The 16819-nt window shown below is 34.4% G+C and overlaps 1 protein-coding gene across 1 annotated transcript in view; it reads right to left on the bottom strand.

Moving 5' to 3' along the window:
* Positions 1-4827, bottom strand: part of LOC101893182 (voltage-dependent calcium channel subunit alpha-2/delta-3) — a 151376-nt gene extending 146549 nt beyond the window's left edge. Inside the window, exon 1 of the mRNA XM_020034954.2 lies at positions 3978-4827. The gene's annotated coding sequence lies outside the window, so the exon portion shown is untranslated. The remainder of the gene's footprint in view (positions 1-3977) is intronic.
* Positions 4828-16819: the final 11992 nt, after the last annotated feature.

Here is a 16819-nt window from a genome sequence, read left to right as displayed (position 1 = left end):
GCAGTGGCCGAAAAATGGCCCGTGAGCTGAACATATCGCAATATTCCATTCGGCAAATATTGACAAATGAGCTCGGGATAAAGCCATTGAAATTCCAAAAAGTGCAAGAACTTATACCGCAGCAGAAAGAAAATAGACTCAAAAGAGCTAAAGTGTTGCTTCGCTTGGCCGAAAGTTGTGAACTGCCGAATTTGGATTTCTCCGCCGGCCATGGTGATGCCATAACAGCCGATGGTCGCTCTCCGCTCGTATTAATCAACCTGGAGTATTTTGGAAAGCAAGGTTGGCTCTAAAATATACCAAAGTGTCGATCACATCAAGCAAGCGCTTCGCCTGGAATGGTCCAAAATACCGCAGAGCAACATTCGGGCAGCATGTGACGGTTTCATTAGCAGTTTGAAGGCCATAATTCGTGCCAAAGGTGACCAATTCGAACAAATCTAAAGTTATTCTAAAATTTGATGCTATTTCCGACATTTTCTGCTTTCAAAAAAAAAATTAAAAATTATGGCGTTTGACTTTGTTGCAGTTTTTTTATCTCACCCTATATGTGTATGCCTATAAGGACGTGTGGGACTCAGACTTGCCCCTTTCTCCAATCTTAACTAACGTAAACTTAAAATGTAATCTCAATTCGTAAATTTGAATTAAAACAAAATTAGTCATTAAAAAATTTATTTCTCTTTATTCAGTCTATCCGTCATAACTTATTATTTAAAACATTAGCGATTTTCTTCTAATATACCTATTTATGTTTGTTATGTCAATAGAAATATTTGTACAAATGTCTAGCAGAATAACGGCGATAACAAAACAAATCATAAATAATTTATATCAGTCATTATGGCAGTGGCTACTTTTTTATGTAACACGAACACACACACACATACACTGACAGACACACCATTTAAACTGGATCAGCAGATGAATAGCAAAAGAAGAAAGAACAAAACTAAATTGAACCCGGAAACTAGGCAACCCATCCATCTAGATTTCTTTCTGTCTATCTATCTATCTATCCATTCATATTCCACAGAACACATCCTTAATGTGTAAGTGTGCGTGTGTGTGTGTGTACCTACGAGTTATGTGTATGGGTAACACATGGTGTGGTATGTTCAAATCTCATATGATGCTAGACATTGGATCTAAATCAAATTATTTTAATAAAATACAAGCCCTTTCGCACAGCTACAACAATAATAACGAAAAGAACAAAACACATGGTTTCTCATTAATGAGTTTATATTAAATGTTTTCGCTTGCTTGCCAGCTAGTTTTTTCTGAGAAGAACACTATACATATGAGTAATTATATACGTATAGATTTGCCTATTGAAATGGAATACAGAATGAACAATTGGAAAGCAATTTCATCATCCTTATGAGCTTATGCCGGCAAAAAGTGCAAATGAAATTCTGGAAAAAATAACCAGCTTTTAAGCAATTTGGGAAATGTTCGATTCGACCCTCTACGGAGTAGGTCTCAAAGAAATGGGCCAATATCGTCTATTTCTTATCGGTCCTAAATAAATATGATATAAATATTGCGAAGTTCCAGGTTTGGACTATATTAGAAGATGTTAAAATGTGAGTGAAGTACCAGACATGGTCGACGGAAGTATTCCCTTCTCATACTTCATCTAATACATATAAAAATATTGGGGTGGAAAAAATTACATGAAAATCGAACATTTATATTCAATTTTATGAAAAATCATAAATTCCATATTCATCTCAGATTTCTAGTTGAGAGGAATATTTAGGTAGTAGCAGATTTAAGATGTTCCAGATGAAATAGTCCGATCTCTACCACATTTATGACAGTTCTTGCGTTGATGGAAATATTGAGATGTACCAAGTCTGAATGAAATCGGATGCTCATTTCGAGTTTTATGAGCGTCATGGATATTCAAAATTTTTACCCTTTATGGGGGATGTACCAGAAGAAGTGGAACGATTCACAGCAGATTTTGTATTAGTAGAAATAAAAGGACGTGAAAAAAATAGGATTGATGGATGTTATTTCGCTTATTTATGTGGGTTGGGTGGGGGGAGGTGTAGCAGAAGGAATGGTCCGATCTTTACCATTTTTACAACAGATCTTGTGTTGTTTCAATTTCAATAAAAACAATTGGAATCAAAAATTAATTTACCAATTTATATTGAAATTATTTCAGATTTGAATATAGCTCCTATATTTATTTTCCGCTAATAGCACATATTTTATGTACCAAACACGATATGTATTTATGATTCTAATGAAATTCGAAATGAATAACGAAATTTGGCACAAAAATAAATTTGCCAAATTATATTGAAATCTGTGCAGATTTGAACATAGCTTCCATATATATTTTCGCCGATTTCGTATATTTAATGCACCAAACACGCTATGTATGTCAAATGTCAATGAAGTATGGAATGTGGAATGTGTGACGGAATTTGATTCAAAAATATTTTTGTCAAAATTATATTAAAATCGCTTCTGATTTGTATATTTTTTTAGTAGGAAACATAGATACCTGCGCCTTTGCCATGGTATAAGGCTTATAGCAAAAAAACTACACAAAAATTTAATTGAGGCTACGATTATTACGGGGAAGTATGCAGGTTCTGTTGTATTGCTATATCGAATCCCTCTAAAAGCAACAGAAATCCAGTTCAACTTTAAAAGAACGTAGTTTCCTTTACCCTTTAATGAATATGTTGATCAAGAATATGCTGATCAAGAATATATACATTTTTTGGGGGCTTAAGTACTCATTTCGAGAAGGAACAAACTTATTATGTATGGTATAGGATATAAAAAGATGCAATAAATATGCAGTGAAAAACTTAAACACCCAATATAGATGCTCAACCATATCACCCTTGGAGCGAATCAAGATTTTTCGATAGCTTCATTTAAACTGCAAATCTGCCAGTAATATCGCACTGTTACATTAAAATCAAGGATTTTATATTTGAATTCATTACGTATGATTTTGTAAAGGGAACTTTGCATTATATTCTGAAGTTGGTTCAAGATCCAATGAAAGACGTATCCGAATCAATTATTTTCTCAGTGGTCAAATTTCAATCATGAAATTCTTATATTATTAATTGAAAACCTTGCATTCGTGCACAAAAGACTTCGACACTCATAGTAAATTATTTTTGTTGTTGGCTTTGCATTTTTACGCACACCTTGCATTCATATGGACATTCGTCCCCACGCAACGTGAAAACAAATATTACGAAGGACCAACTAGTATTCGTTCGTTGCTGATGTATTTAAAAATACAGGCGCGAAAAATTGGATTGGATATTTTTGTCTATACACAAAATATAGCATGCGCCACAATAATTTGAGTCCATATTTCCATCCACTGAATAACCTTGAACAATTCCTTTAAAAGAAAAAAAATGATGATGTTGATGCACACACACAACACCAAAATGTGTTGCAATTAAACTGGCCGTCGTTCGGGTCATTGTACCACACCCCACACATAGTCAATCATTAAAAACGTATCAATTTTTGTAAACTTAAATTCTCACAGAAAAAAAATGTTTTTTTTTTTGGATTTTTCGTTGAAGAATGAATGCCCAAGAAACGAGAAAAAAGAACACATATGTACCAGTTATGCAAATTGTATTGGTATTTGTGGGAGAACAGTGTGCGTGTGTGTGTGTGAAGACATTTGTTATAGGTATATGTCGTAATTATGGTCACATGACATACGAAATGGCCGTTTTGTGGTGTTTCATTCGCAGAAACTGTTGCTGCTCTCTAATGCATAAAATACGGCCGTGCTCTCCCTGACTCTCTTCTGGTTGACACTCATCACTTGCCAATAAAACTAACTCTCTGTCTCATTAGTATCTTTCGTTCATTTATTATGCACTGGCGCGCTCCTACAATGCCACTCAATGACATTTTTCTGTGTGCTACTTCTTCTTCTTCTTCTGAATATTGCTTTACTTCGAACTTACATGCGTTGTGGGTCTTATAGGTCTCTTTCGGAATAACTGCAACATCCGTTTTAATTATGAAATTCCTTTTCTTCGAATGTGTCCGTTACTGGTCTTTTGACACTTTCTCTCTCACTACATCTCTCTCTCTGGCTGAAGATTTTTTCACTCCATGGACAGTTGGAACAAATCGTAATGATGACTTAATGGTCGTGGTGGTGGTGGTTGCTTGGCATGGGGTTGAAATCCTTCTTACATCTCCTTTGGCCAAGAATTATTGACAAATGTGTATGAACAAACAAGTTTTCCTCGCATACACTTCGCCACATGAAACACGAACTTTCAACGGAGGGGCGGGGAGGGTAAGCGTGTTATCCAAAAAGCGGCAAGTCTTATAAATACTACGGCGTTACGATACACAATCAATTAATGTTACTTGACGTTATACTTCTTTTCTCTTGTTTTTGGGTGTGAGAGAATGTGTGTCGGTCGCTGTGCGGGTGTGTGTGTGTGTTTATTTCATATCACTGAGGGGGTGGCTTGTGGGGAGTTTTGCACCACGCGGCCCGAAGTGTAACGGAATGAAAGGCTCGACTACGCGACACGTTCTACTACTACTACTACGACGATAACGACGGCACTTGCAACAACAAGAACAACACATACAATGTAGAAGACGACGACGACGACAACGATGACAAGAACAACATAAACGACAACATTCGTTATGCGCTACTTTCCGTTCTCTGTTTGCATTGACGTTCTGCTCTGTTCTTTTATGCTTTTGTGTGCCACAATAACGGCAACGTCGTCGGCGGCTACGACGACTTCAACGATTTGATGTGATGATATGGAGGGCTCACTGCTATACCGAACCAAGTCATGAAAAATAAAAAATGCCGAAACTAGTGCCAATGTCCCCGCATATGGCAACTCCGTTTACTCTGTAAAGCACAATGTCAAAAAGTGTTTCGTTCCAAAGATAACGTTAAAAAACCTAAGTCTACGACTGTCATTTTCGTTTTTATTCAAAGCAAAAATGAACCAAGTCAGTGTGTTTCACTTTGAATCAGCGTATATATAGATATCAGCAATGGTTCAATGTCGATTTAGTGATGTCCATCCGTCTGTCTGTCCATCTGTGGAAATCACTCTAGCTTCCGAGGCGTTTGTAGTAGGTTAATAAAATTTACTCAGATGTGTGTTTGGTCTACAGGGCTTTTGGTATTGGAAATGATCGGTATTTTGATGACTTTAACGACATTATTCACCAATTTTTTTCATATTTCGTATTCGGTATTATGAAGTTTTTGCGATATTATTTACCGGATTTTTTCAAGTTTCCTATTTGAATGTTGTAATGGACTATGACAAAACATGGCTGTGCAGGTCCACATTTTCGTATATACCCCCATATTACGATAACTCTCTATATTCGGTATTTTTATGATTTTTAAAAGTATTCTTTAATATCCAAATCCTTTCCAAATGGTAGAGGGTATTCAAAGCTCGGCCCGACCGAACTTACTGCTTTTTTATTTGATATACTTTTTCCTAATACACATTAAATATTAGTATGGGCACAATGACAAGAAAATCGTACATTATTTCATATTCATCTCATGTTTCTGGTTGAGAGAAATATTTAGATATAGCAAGTTGTAAAGAATCATCGACTTGTTTCGCAAGTTATGACAGATAAAGGCATTGAAAATTGTGACCCCTTGTGGGTGATGTACCGGAAGGGGTTCGCAGATATATTCCATCTTCACAACAAATATTGTGTTAGCGAAAATGTTTGTATGTGTGAAATCTAAAGGGAGTTGGATGATTATTTCGTTTTCTTTCAGTTTTGTTTTTCAAAATCTTGAACCCTGTGTGGGAAGGTACCAGAAGAAATGGTCCGATCTCTACCATCTTTATAACAGATCTTGTGTTGAAGGAAATTTTGAAATGTACCCAATCTGAATGAAATCGAATAATATCGCGTCTTATGAGCTTCATGGATATTCAAAATGTTGACCCTTTGTGGGGATGATACCAGAGATAGTGGAGCGATATATTCCATATTCACAGCAGAGCGTGGGATAATAAAAATATTCTGATCTGTGTAATTTGCACACAATCGGAAAATTTCATCACATTTTATAAGAGTTATAATTATTCAAAATTTTTACCCTTTGTGGGGGAGGTACTTGTTGGAATGGACCACTGGAGCACTGACCGAATAAGGATAACTTTCGAATATGTGATGAACTTAACATGAAAATAAAATTCTATGAAGACGAAAATACAAATTTAATTTGGCAAAAGGAACTTCACTTAAAAGCAGCACAGCTAGCTCGAGACTCACTGAATACAGAAGTGCCATCTGATGAGCACTATTTCTGTACTTTCGACATTCAAAAAGCATTGCCTTTTCCAAATCTATCAACATCAGTTGCTTATTACAAGCGGAACATCAACTATATTTAGTCATAAAATGAACAATTTATTTATTTTTTTGACTTGGTTCGTTTTAGCTGTAAAACCTTCAAATTTAATTCAGAGTAATAACGAACCAAAGCAGGTTTTTTGTTTTTGAATATTTTTTTAGTAATATATTTAAATTATTTTTCTTTTAACTTTATATCATTAGTTAATTTTGAATATAGACTTTTACATTTTCTTTTGGTAGACTAAAATATTGCTTCCAGAAATTAATTGCAGTACATTTACTTTACCTCTAAATATCATGGAATTATGTTTTTATGACTTAGTTCGGTATAGCTGTGAGCCCTTCATATGACGATGATGATGGTTGTGTTACAACCAAAGGAAGAATTGTGGTGTACAGAGATTTTCGTTTGAAAAAAACTTGGACTTTAGTATTTCATCTTTTTTTTATAATTCACTTTAAAATTATCAATTTCCAACACCTAATTGCATTTTCACAATTGTATCCACGATTTCTTATTTCCCGATGTCACAAATAAACTGCATCTGCAGACTTTCAACACAAAAATTTTCTAAGCTGGAAAATTTTTTTAAGGTGGATACCAAAAGAATCCTCCACCATAAGAGAAAACAATTTTCTTTTTGTTTGTCAGCACAATTTCCGTTTCCTGTGGATTTTTGACATTACCAACTTTTTGTCAAATGGAATTTCTTCTTTTCTTTTGCTTTCTTGTTTCAATAAATTATTTCGAATGCGTTTACACTTTCTATGTGGTTTTCATTTAATTAATTTTCTTTATTATTTTATTTTTTATATTTAAATTTTTAATGGTCTTCACGTTTCACGAAAGACATCCACATTCGAAGAGTTCACGCACTAAACTGAGACCGTTTCGTTGTATTTCGACTGCTACTCAATGTTGGCTCTTTGGTGATTCCTTTTTAACTTGGCTTTTCTGTCTTACTTCTAAAGCATAATACCACCCCCAAGATACCCTCTCTTGGTGGCAAGTGTTGTTTTTTACAGAGTTTAAATATTCGGTATCCGGTTGTTGTCTGCACTTTTCGAAATCACATAACAGTTGATTATTTTTCGTATTTTCATAAGTGCATACAGAGGAAACAACAATGTGACAGGGTTGTCAAGTCATTGTATACAAACCATAACTTTCCCTAAAGCCTTAAAGTATGTTTACAGTATTAAAGCCCACTGGGTTTAATAGAACTAGTAGGTTAACCCTACTTGTTTGAGGGGGTGTAAACGAAAGTTGAGAGGGTATAAATGACAGTTTATGTATTCATACATTACCGAAAATAAAAACATACCAATTGACAATTCCCACCGTTCAAATGGAAAAAAAATAATTTTCAAAAATCTTTTTATTCAGTGTTGTGCTCAATCGCAGACAGACAATAGACAAGATCTGCAATATATCAATTTGAAACAGCGGAGAATTAAAGTGCATTTTATTAGAAAAAGAGTAGCAATAGGTCTTTGATGAATACGCTACAATAGGATGTCTATTTGTCGTACGATCTGCGTCATATTTAATGAATTCTGCGTAAAAGTATGGCAAGTTTTATCCTCGGACAATCTGCCTTGCAAAATTTCTACAGAGAAAAAGACTAATAAAAATGTCAAAGGATTCGAAGCCATGGGCTCATAAGTCTTTTTAAGTCCTTTTAAATAAATAATGTCCCTTCAGAGAACTTAAAATACCAAAATTACCCTGGATGGCTGTCATATTGAAGTCAAACCTTTAAAAATTTGAGGTATATTACAACTATAATTACAAATAATTATAAATTATATTGACAATGATAGGTACAAACACTTACTTAGTTGTTTGTCAATAAGCATTTCCTTTAATTTCAGGTTTTGTTTCATCTATATAAATATCAGTGACCTGGTGCAACTATTTTTATATATATAAAAAAAGTAAACTAAAGTCATTGCTTCAAAGTCCAGATTTTCAAGGAAATTGTTGAAACATAAATGGCGTTAATGTTCCACTTTTCACAATTGGGGATTCGCTTTCCAACTTTTGGAATATCTTATGAAGCCAATCCCATTCTACATTTATTTTCCAGAGAAGGAGAAATTATTTGACAATCGCCTTTCGAAAGCTCGAAGAGTGATGGGAAATGCCTTCGGCTACTTAAAGGCAAGATTCCGAACGATAGGAAAAGCAATTTAAAAAATATTATAGTATATACCAACATAATTCACCAATAAACCAAAAAATGCTTGGAAGAAATCGAGTAAACCGAAATGGCAACCCTCAAATTCCTCGAAATGGCAGTTTCGGCAAAGCCGGGAAAATAAGGATTTTTTCTGTGAAATAGGTAAGAAATATGTATTTTATCTTTTTATACCCTACACCAGATAGTGGTAATGGTATTATGTCTTTGTGCATTTGTTTGTGACAGGGAGAAGGAAGCAAGATAGACCCATCACTCTGAGTCGATTTATGCATGTCAGTTCGTCAGGTCGCATTTATTATCCCATTGAGATGAAATTTTCCAAACAACATTTGTTTGGCCCAAGGACGAACCCTTTTGAAATTAGTGAAATGAAATTCAACCGATTTCGGGTTAATGGGGCACCAAATGGTCAACATAAGGCCATAAGACCCGAATTTTAGTACATCCAACCGAGTTCAGTCTAAGCACTTCAATAAGCACTTCACAACAATGATATTTGGTACTAGATATCAGATGCAGCCCACATTGCCACATTGTATCAAGATCGGTTCAGATTTGGATATGGCTCCCATATACATCTTTAACCGATTTCGGGTTAATTGTGCACCAAATGGCCAACATAAGTCCAAATGACCTGTATTTTGGCACATCGAACCGAATTCAGTCTAGAAGCAAGTACGTCAAATTTAGTGAAAATCAGTTCAGATATAGCTATGGCCCCATATATATGTTTCATCCGATACGGTGTTTAAGTCCCTCGCATTCGTAATAACAATTCGACAACAATGAATTTTTTCATTTTATCAAGATCGCTTCAGAGTTGCATATAGCTCCCATAACAGCCCAAATGGGGTGATTTTCGGGACGTACGTGTGAAACTCGGCTCCAATATAGACTTTTTAATATAATCCTTCTCATGCACTCTATAGCAATGTCTCCGACAAATTTAGTGAAAATCGATTCAGAGTTGGATTTGCCTCCCTCTGAAACACAACCATAACTGCTCTAAAGCCAAATGTTGATAAGTGGTATCATGGCACAATTGCAGAAGGTAGCTAAAAGCTACCCCCTAAATACAATTTTTTTTATTTTGGTAACCTTATTCTGTCACAACACATACACATTTTGTGTATGTGTGTGCATTGTTTTGAATAAAAAAATACAATAATTTGAAATTATTTCAAATTCGGTTGCAGCATACTTTCGATGTTAATGGGAAACACATTGTACAATATTGGGATAAAACTATATTGTCCTACTATTTTAGATTCAATCTTGTGGAATAACCCAAAAATTCCATTCTTGTTTCGCGGATTTTCCCAATATAAGAACTTTGTTAATAAAATGTAAAATAAACTAAACCAACTGTTGCACATTTAAAAGTCTATTTGACACTATAAGACTCCAGCACAGAGTTGCATTTTTCTAGTTTCTTTGAAGTTGAGCAACCTTTCTTAGGGTTGAAATACATAAAGCGCATATTTGGCTGGCTTCTTCGTAGATGAACAAAGGAATTTTAGGTTGACTTAGTTCGATTTTGGCAATAGGCTCCTTTGTTCATTTCCGAAGAAGCCAGCCGATGACTTAAGCCAGCTAGATAAGAGCTTTAGGTATTCCCACCTTTATTGAGCCATGGGTGGTATCATGGCAAAATGAGAAAGGTAGTGTAAAGCTAACTGCTGATAACAATTTTTTCTTGTGGCGCCCCTATAATGTCAAAACAGAGTTGATATTTTTTGTTGGTAGACATTGAAATGACAGTTGAATTAAAATTGAATATAAAAGAAAACAACATTTGTGAACAATTTTTTTATACCCTCCACCATACTATGGAGGGTATATTAACTTTGTCATTCCGTTTGTAATTCTTCGAAATACTCATTTCAGACCCAACGAAGCATATATATATATATATATATTCTTGATCAGCGTAAAATTCTAAGTCGATTTAGCCATGTCCGTCTGTCTGTCCGTCTGTCTGTTGTGATCACACTATCTTTCGAACGAATTGAGATAGAAGGCTAACATTTTATACACGTGTTAATTTTTCCAGTAGGCAGGTTATGTTCGTAAATGGGCCATGTAGGTCCACGTTTTCATATGTCCCCCATAAATAAGTACCTCCCGATATTCGGTATTTTGATGATTTTAGCGACATTATTCACCGGAATTGTTTCAAATTTTGTATTTGAGATTCGTAATGAATAATACACCCTATGACAAAAAAATTGCATGTGCAGGTCCACGTCTTCGTATAGCCCCCATTTAACGGTACCTCCCAAAATTCGGTATTTTGATGATATTCTCATTTGCTACAACGAAAAATTATCTGATGTAAATGAAATTATAGAATTCGAATAAAAATTAATGATTTCTTTGATATTCAGAAGGACTTTAGAGATTAACGAAATGACATGGAAGCACCAAACTGAAGGAGATTGAATGCCAAATGGAGAAAAATTTCAAGCAAACTTAATACCTTTCGAATCGAATTCGAATATGCATTCTATGAAGAACATCAAATTTCATCTTCAATATATTACTATATACATCTTGTTTTTAACTGTTTAAAATAGAAAAAGAAAGAAAAATATTAATTCTAGTATAATATGTACTTTATTAAACTATTGAAACTATTTCGACTAATTTTTAGGAAGTATTTTAGGTATTTAGAACTCTATTCCTCCAAATCAAATCTAATTAGGAACTACTTTTGTATTGGGATTAAAACAAAATGTAACGGTATCCTCCTGGTATACTTTTGTAACTCCTGGTAACTTTTGCTTACTTGACTTATATTAAGAAATGAGTAAGTAAACTACAAAATTTCTGAAACAAATTTCCTCCGAAAAAAGAAAGTATTTATTGCTGTAGGGTTTGGGTCAATTTTTTTTAGATCAATACATAAATTATACATTTTGTAGATATTCCTTCCATATACATACATATTAGCCTACGTTGTGTTAATTATGGGCTGTTATATATGAGGTGTCCGACTCTTTTCTTTACACTTTTTTACATTTGATTCATTTATTTTTTTTTATATGTAAATAAAACATCAAATTCAAAAACAAACAAAAGCAATTTTGATGTATATATGTCACCTTAGATTATTTTGTCGGAATAAGACACCCAACAGGGTTGTGTTTTTCCTATTAATTTCGAAGTAAATATACCTTTCTGGTTATGCCATAGGTTCTATAATCTACTTCAAATAAATAAGCTCTACTAAATATGCATAGTGGTGTAGAGTATCATATAGGCGGCCCCGCCCGGCTTTTCCTTATTTGTTTTAATAATATTTTAGAGCTGGAAGCAGTTAAACCGCTCTTCCCCTTGTAAAGAAATATATGTGGACTGGATGAAGCGAAACAATTTTAAGATAATTTTCAACAGAAGCCGTCTCAAATTTGAAACAAGTATATAAATATATTTTTAACAGAACTATTCACCAACAAACGAGGAAATAAAAACGAATAGACATGCTTGAAAACGAAAATTTTATTGTTTTTATTTGAACAAAAAATTTAATATCCCAGCAAAACTACTCCTTACAAATCGGGGTATCAACCTACTGTAAATTTTGGCCAATTAAAATCGATTAATGAAGTACTCAGTAATCATCTTGGACCACTAAACTTCGTCATACGAGAACTTGTTTATTAAAAAAAAAAAATCGTTTAAAAATATTGTGCAACGTGTCATTGTTAAAATATTGTGTAACCCGATTTGTAATGAGTATTTTTGCTGGGATATTAAAATATTACATATTCCATATAAGAATAATGGAATACATTAAATATATATTTTTATACCCTCCACCATAGTATGGAGGGTATATTAAGTTTGTCATTCCGTTTGTAACACCTCGAAATATACATTTTAGACCCTACCGTTTAGATCCTACAAAGTATATATATTCTTGATCAGCACAAAATTTATCAATGTCCGTCCGTCTGTGGAAATAACTCTAGGTTCCGAACGAAATGAAGTAGGTTGATAAAAGTTTACTCAAATGTGTATTATGTCTGCAGAACTTTTGGTATTGAAAATAGGTCATGTAGGTCCACGTCTTCGTATAGCCCCCATATAACGATACCTCCCGATATTGGGTATTTTGATGATTTTAGAGAAATTTTTTACCGGAACTATTTCAAATTTAATATTTGAAGTGCGTAATGAATACTACAGCCTATGACAGAAAATTGTCTGTGCAGGTCCACGTTTTCGTATAGCCCCCATATAACGATACCCCCCGATATTCGGTATTTTGATGATTTTAGCGACATTATTTACCGGAATTGTTTCAAATTTTGTATTTGAAATTCGTAATAGGTACTACAGCCTATGACAAAAAATTATCTGTATAGGTCCACGTGGTACCTCCCTATATTTGAATATTGTAATAGATTGTGACAAAAGTTGCCTATACAGGTCCATGTCGTCGTATGGACCCTAATATACGGCTACATTCGGTATTTTTAAGATTTTAACAGAATTTTTAGAGGATTTTATTCTTTTTAAGTTGTTAAATTTTTACCAAATGGTGGAGGGTATTCAAAGTTTGTCCCGGCCGATCTTACTGCTTTTTTACTTGTTTTAATTCAGGAGTTAAAAACAAAACATAATTAGGGAGTATTTAAATAATAGGAACAATGAATTATATTCGCGCTGCAAAACAAGAACTAACGATATTACTGTGCCTCCCTATACGATATTTGTATTAAAGAACAAATCACATTGTAACTAAATTTCCGCACTTTTTCAGTCTCAGCAATTACTTTTGAGTATTGAGCATTTTTCAATCAATTTGCTAATATACCTAATACATTTTGCTAACTGCTTGTAAGTACTTGTTATATTTTGCTGAGTTAATTTATTATTTTCTTTATCACCTTTTTTATACCCTCCACCATACATAGTATGGAGGGTATATTAAGTTCGTCATTCCGTTTGTAACTCATCGAAATAATCATTTTAGACCCAACAAAGTAGATATATTCTTGATCAGAGTAAAATTCTAAGACGATTTAGCCATGTCCGTCCGTCTGTTATAATCACGCTACAGTCAAAACGAATTAAGATAGGGAGCAAAAATTTTGGACAGATCTGTCTGCAGGCAGGTCAAGTTCGAAGATGGGCTATATCGGTCCACTATATTGTATAGCCACCATATAACGGTACTCCCCGATATTCGGTATTTTGATGATTTTAGCCACATTTTTTAATGAAATTGTCTGAAATTCCACACAAGAAGTCCCTTCTGAGTGCTTTATCCCATGAAAGAGAATTGTCTCTATAGGTCCACGATATCGTATAGCCCCCATATAACGGTACCCCCCGATATTCGGTATTTTCGGAGTTCCTTAAGAGTACTTAACCCCCTGAAAGAGAATTGTCTATATAGGTCCACGATATCGTATACCCCATATAGCGGTACCCCCGATATTCGGTATTTTGAATATTTTAGCCACATTTTCCAATGGTATTGTCTGAAATTCTACACAAGGAGTTAATTTTGAGCACTCTACCCCTTAAAAGAGAATAGTCCATATAGGTCCCCGAAATCGTATATCCCTCCATATCACGGTACCTCCCGATATTCGGTATTTTGATGATTTTAGCCACATTTTTCAATGGAATTGTCTGAATTCCACACAAGCGGTTTGTTTTGTGTACTTTACCCCCTGAAAGAGAATTGTCTATATAGGTCTACGATATCGTATAGCCACCATATGTGGTACACCCCGATGTTCGGTATTTTGACGGTTTTAGCCACATTTTTCAACGGAATTGTCTGAAAATCTACAAAAGGAGTTCTTTGTGAGTACTTTACCCCCAGACATAGATTTGTCTATATAGGTCCACAATATCGTATATCCCCCATATATCGGCACCTTCCGATAGTAGATATTTTAATGGATTTTATTTTTTTGAAACATTTCTAATTCGTTTGAAATGGTGGAGGGTATTCAAAGTTCGGACCGGCCGAACTTACTGTTTTTATACCCTCCACCATACTATGGAGGGTATATTAATTTTGTCATTCCGTTTGTAACTCCTCGAAATACTCACGTCAGACCCAACAAAGTATATATATTCTTGATCAGCGTAAAATTCTAAGACGATTTAGCCATGTCCGTCTGTCTGTCTGTGTGTCTGTCTGTCTGTCTGTCTGTCTGTCTGTCTGTCTGTCTGTCTGTCTGTCCGTATGTCTCTCTGTTGTAATCACGCTATCTTTCGAACAAATTGAGATAGAAGGCTAAAATTTTGTACACATGTATATTTTGCCAGTAGGCAGGTTAAGTTCGTAAATGGGTCATGTAGGTCCAAGTTTTCATATAGCCCCCATATAACGGTACCTCTCGATATTCGGTATTTTGATGATTTTAGCGACATTATTCACCGGAATTGTTTCAAATTTGGCATTTGAAGTTCGTAATGGATACTACAGCCTAAGACAGAAAATTATCTGTGCAGGTCCACGTCTTCGTATAGCCCCCATATAACGGTACCCCCCGATATTCGGTATTTTGATGATTTTAGCGACATTATTTAACGGAACCGTTGCAAATTTGGTATTTGAAGTTCGTAATAGATACTGCAGCAGAAAACAGAAAATGGGCCATGTAGGTCCACGTCTTCGTATAGGCCCCATATAACGGTACCCCCTATATTCGGTATTTTGATGATTTTAGCTACATTATAAACAAATTTTTCTTCAAGTTTCGCATTTAAATGTTGTAATAACTTATGACAAAAGTTGCCTATGCAGGTATACGTCGTCGTATAGACATTCGGTATTTTTTAGATTTTAACAGAATTTTTAAAGGATTTTTTTTATTTCATTTATTTATTTATTTTATTTTTTTTTTTTGGAAATTGCCAAATTTGTACCAAATGGTGGAGGGTATTAAAAGTTCGGCCCGGCCGAACTTACAGCTTTTTTACTTGTTTTCGCTTATTTGTTTTTCTTTTTTTTGGTTTTGATGTAATGTATTCTTAAGCAGTATCCATGGTAGAAGAATACCGGTACATGCATCAACGCTGGGAACATTGATATGTCAACATTTTTAAGTGTTTTTTTTTTTTTAATAAGTATTTCAAATGACCAATTGTATAGCATCATCTTCGATAATTTCTATAGAAGATAAGCCTAGAAAAATGCATACCATCACCCAATAGGAAAATGCCGATTTATTACCAAAACACAATAGTATTGTATTTTGGAGTACACACGTAGTAACATACCGATGCTTTCCACAACATCTGTTTGTATATTGTGGAATTTGTATCCACCAAGTATTCCATGTACACGTTCATATAAACACCAATTGGAAGGCGATCCTCCAGAAGGACCAATCTTCTTCTTTCCCTCACCGAAAAGAAAACATTATATCAATACCATGGCAAAATTAAGAAGGTAAAGTCATTTCAAAAAGGCTATCCATTTCTGCATTTTCTGTAATTTACTTTGTCAAATTTCACTGAATAAAAAGCAGGTTCCCAAGCTTTGATTTCTGTGTATACAATGGAATTATAAATACAATTTTGACAATGAGATGTCAAATGAATAATTTTGAAAAAAAATGTAAATATATGATTGCGTGGCATTACTTTATTCATTTTACCATGGTCTATACTTAAAAGTTGTGTTCCAGAACCTGCAAATTAGTACTAATTAACACTAATTCTGCTACAACGCGTTCCCGTACTCCAAAAACTAGCAAAACTTGCAGCTCTCTCGAGAAAAAATGGCGCTGAGTGGTGCACATTTCTGCTGGTTTTAGCTACATGAATTTGGCCGAGCAGAAATGTGCATATTGTAAATTTGACATTTAATTGGCAGCGCTAACAAAGTTGAAAAATGTATTGATACATTTCAATAAAGAAAATGATCAACTTGAAAACTAAAGGAAAAACTAATATTTGTCGTGCAAAAAACAAAAAGAGAAAATATGGAGCAACTGATGTATTCACTTTTGGATGATTCCAGCAGTGAAGAGGACTGGCTGAATGAGGAATCAGATTATTAATTATTATTATAAATTATTAATTTTAACTTATCGTCTTCAATACTCATTTTTTAAATGTTGGCTCCCTTTTCAGTAAAGTTTCACCAGTCCGATTTAGGCTGTTTACTTTTGGAATTTTGAATTTTGACATTTTATCGCATTTCTGCTAATTTTCCGTTCCCTTATTTTTTGAGCAAACCGAAATGA

The sequence above is a fragment of the Musca domestica genome, unplaced genomic scaffold (genome assembly GCF_030504385.1).
Source record: "Musca domestica strain aabys unplaced genomic scaffold, Musca_domestica.polishedcontigs.V.1.1 7, whole genome shotgun sequence".
Lineage (NCBI taxonomy): Eukaryota > Metazoa > Arthropoda > Insecta > Diptera > Muscidae > Musca > Musca domestica.
The sequence above is the reverse complement of the archived record's forward strand: the minus strand, read 5'-3'. Positions and strand labels throughout refer to the sequence as shown.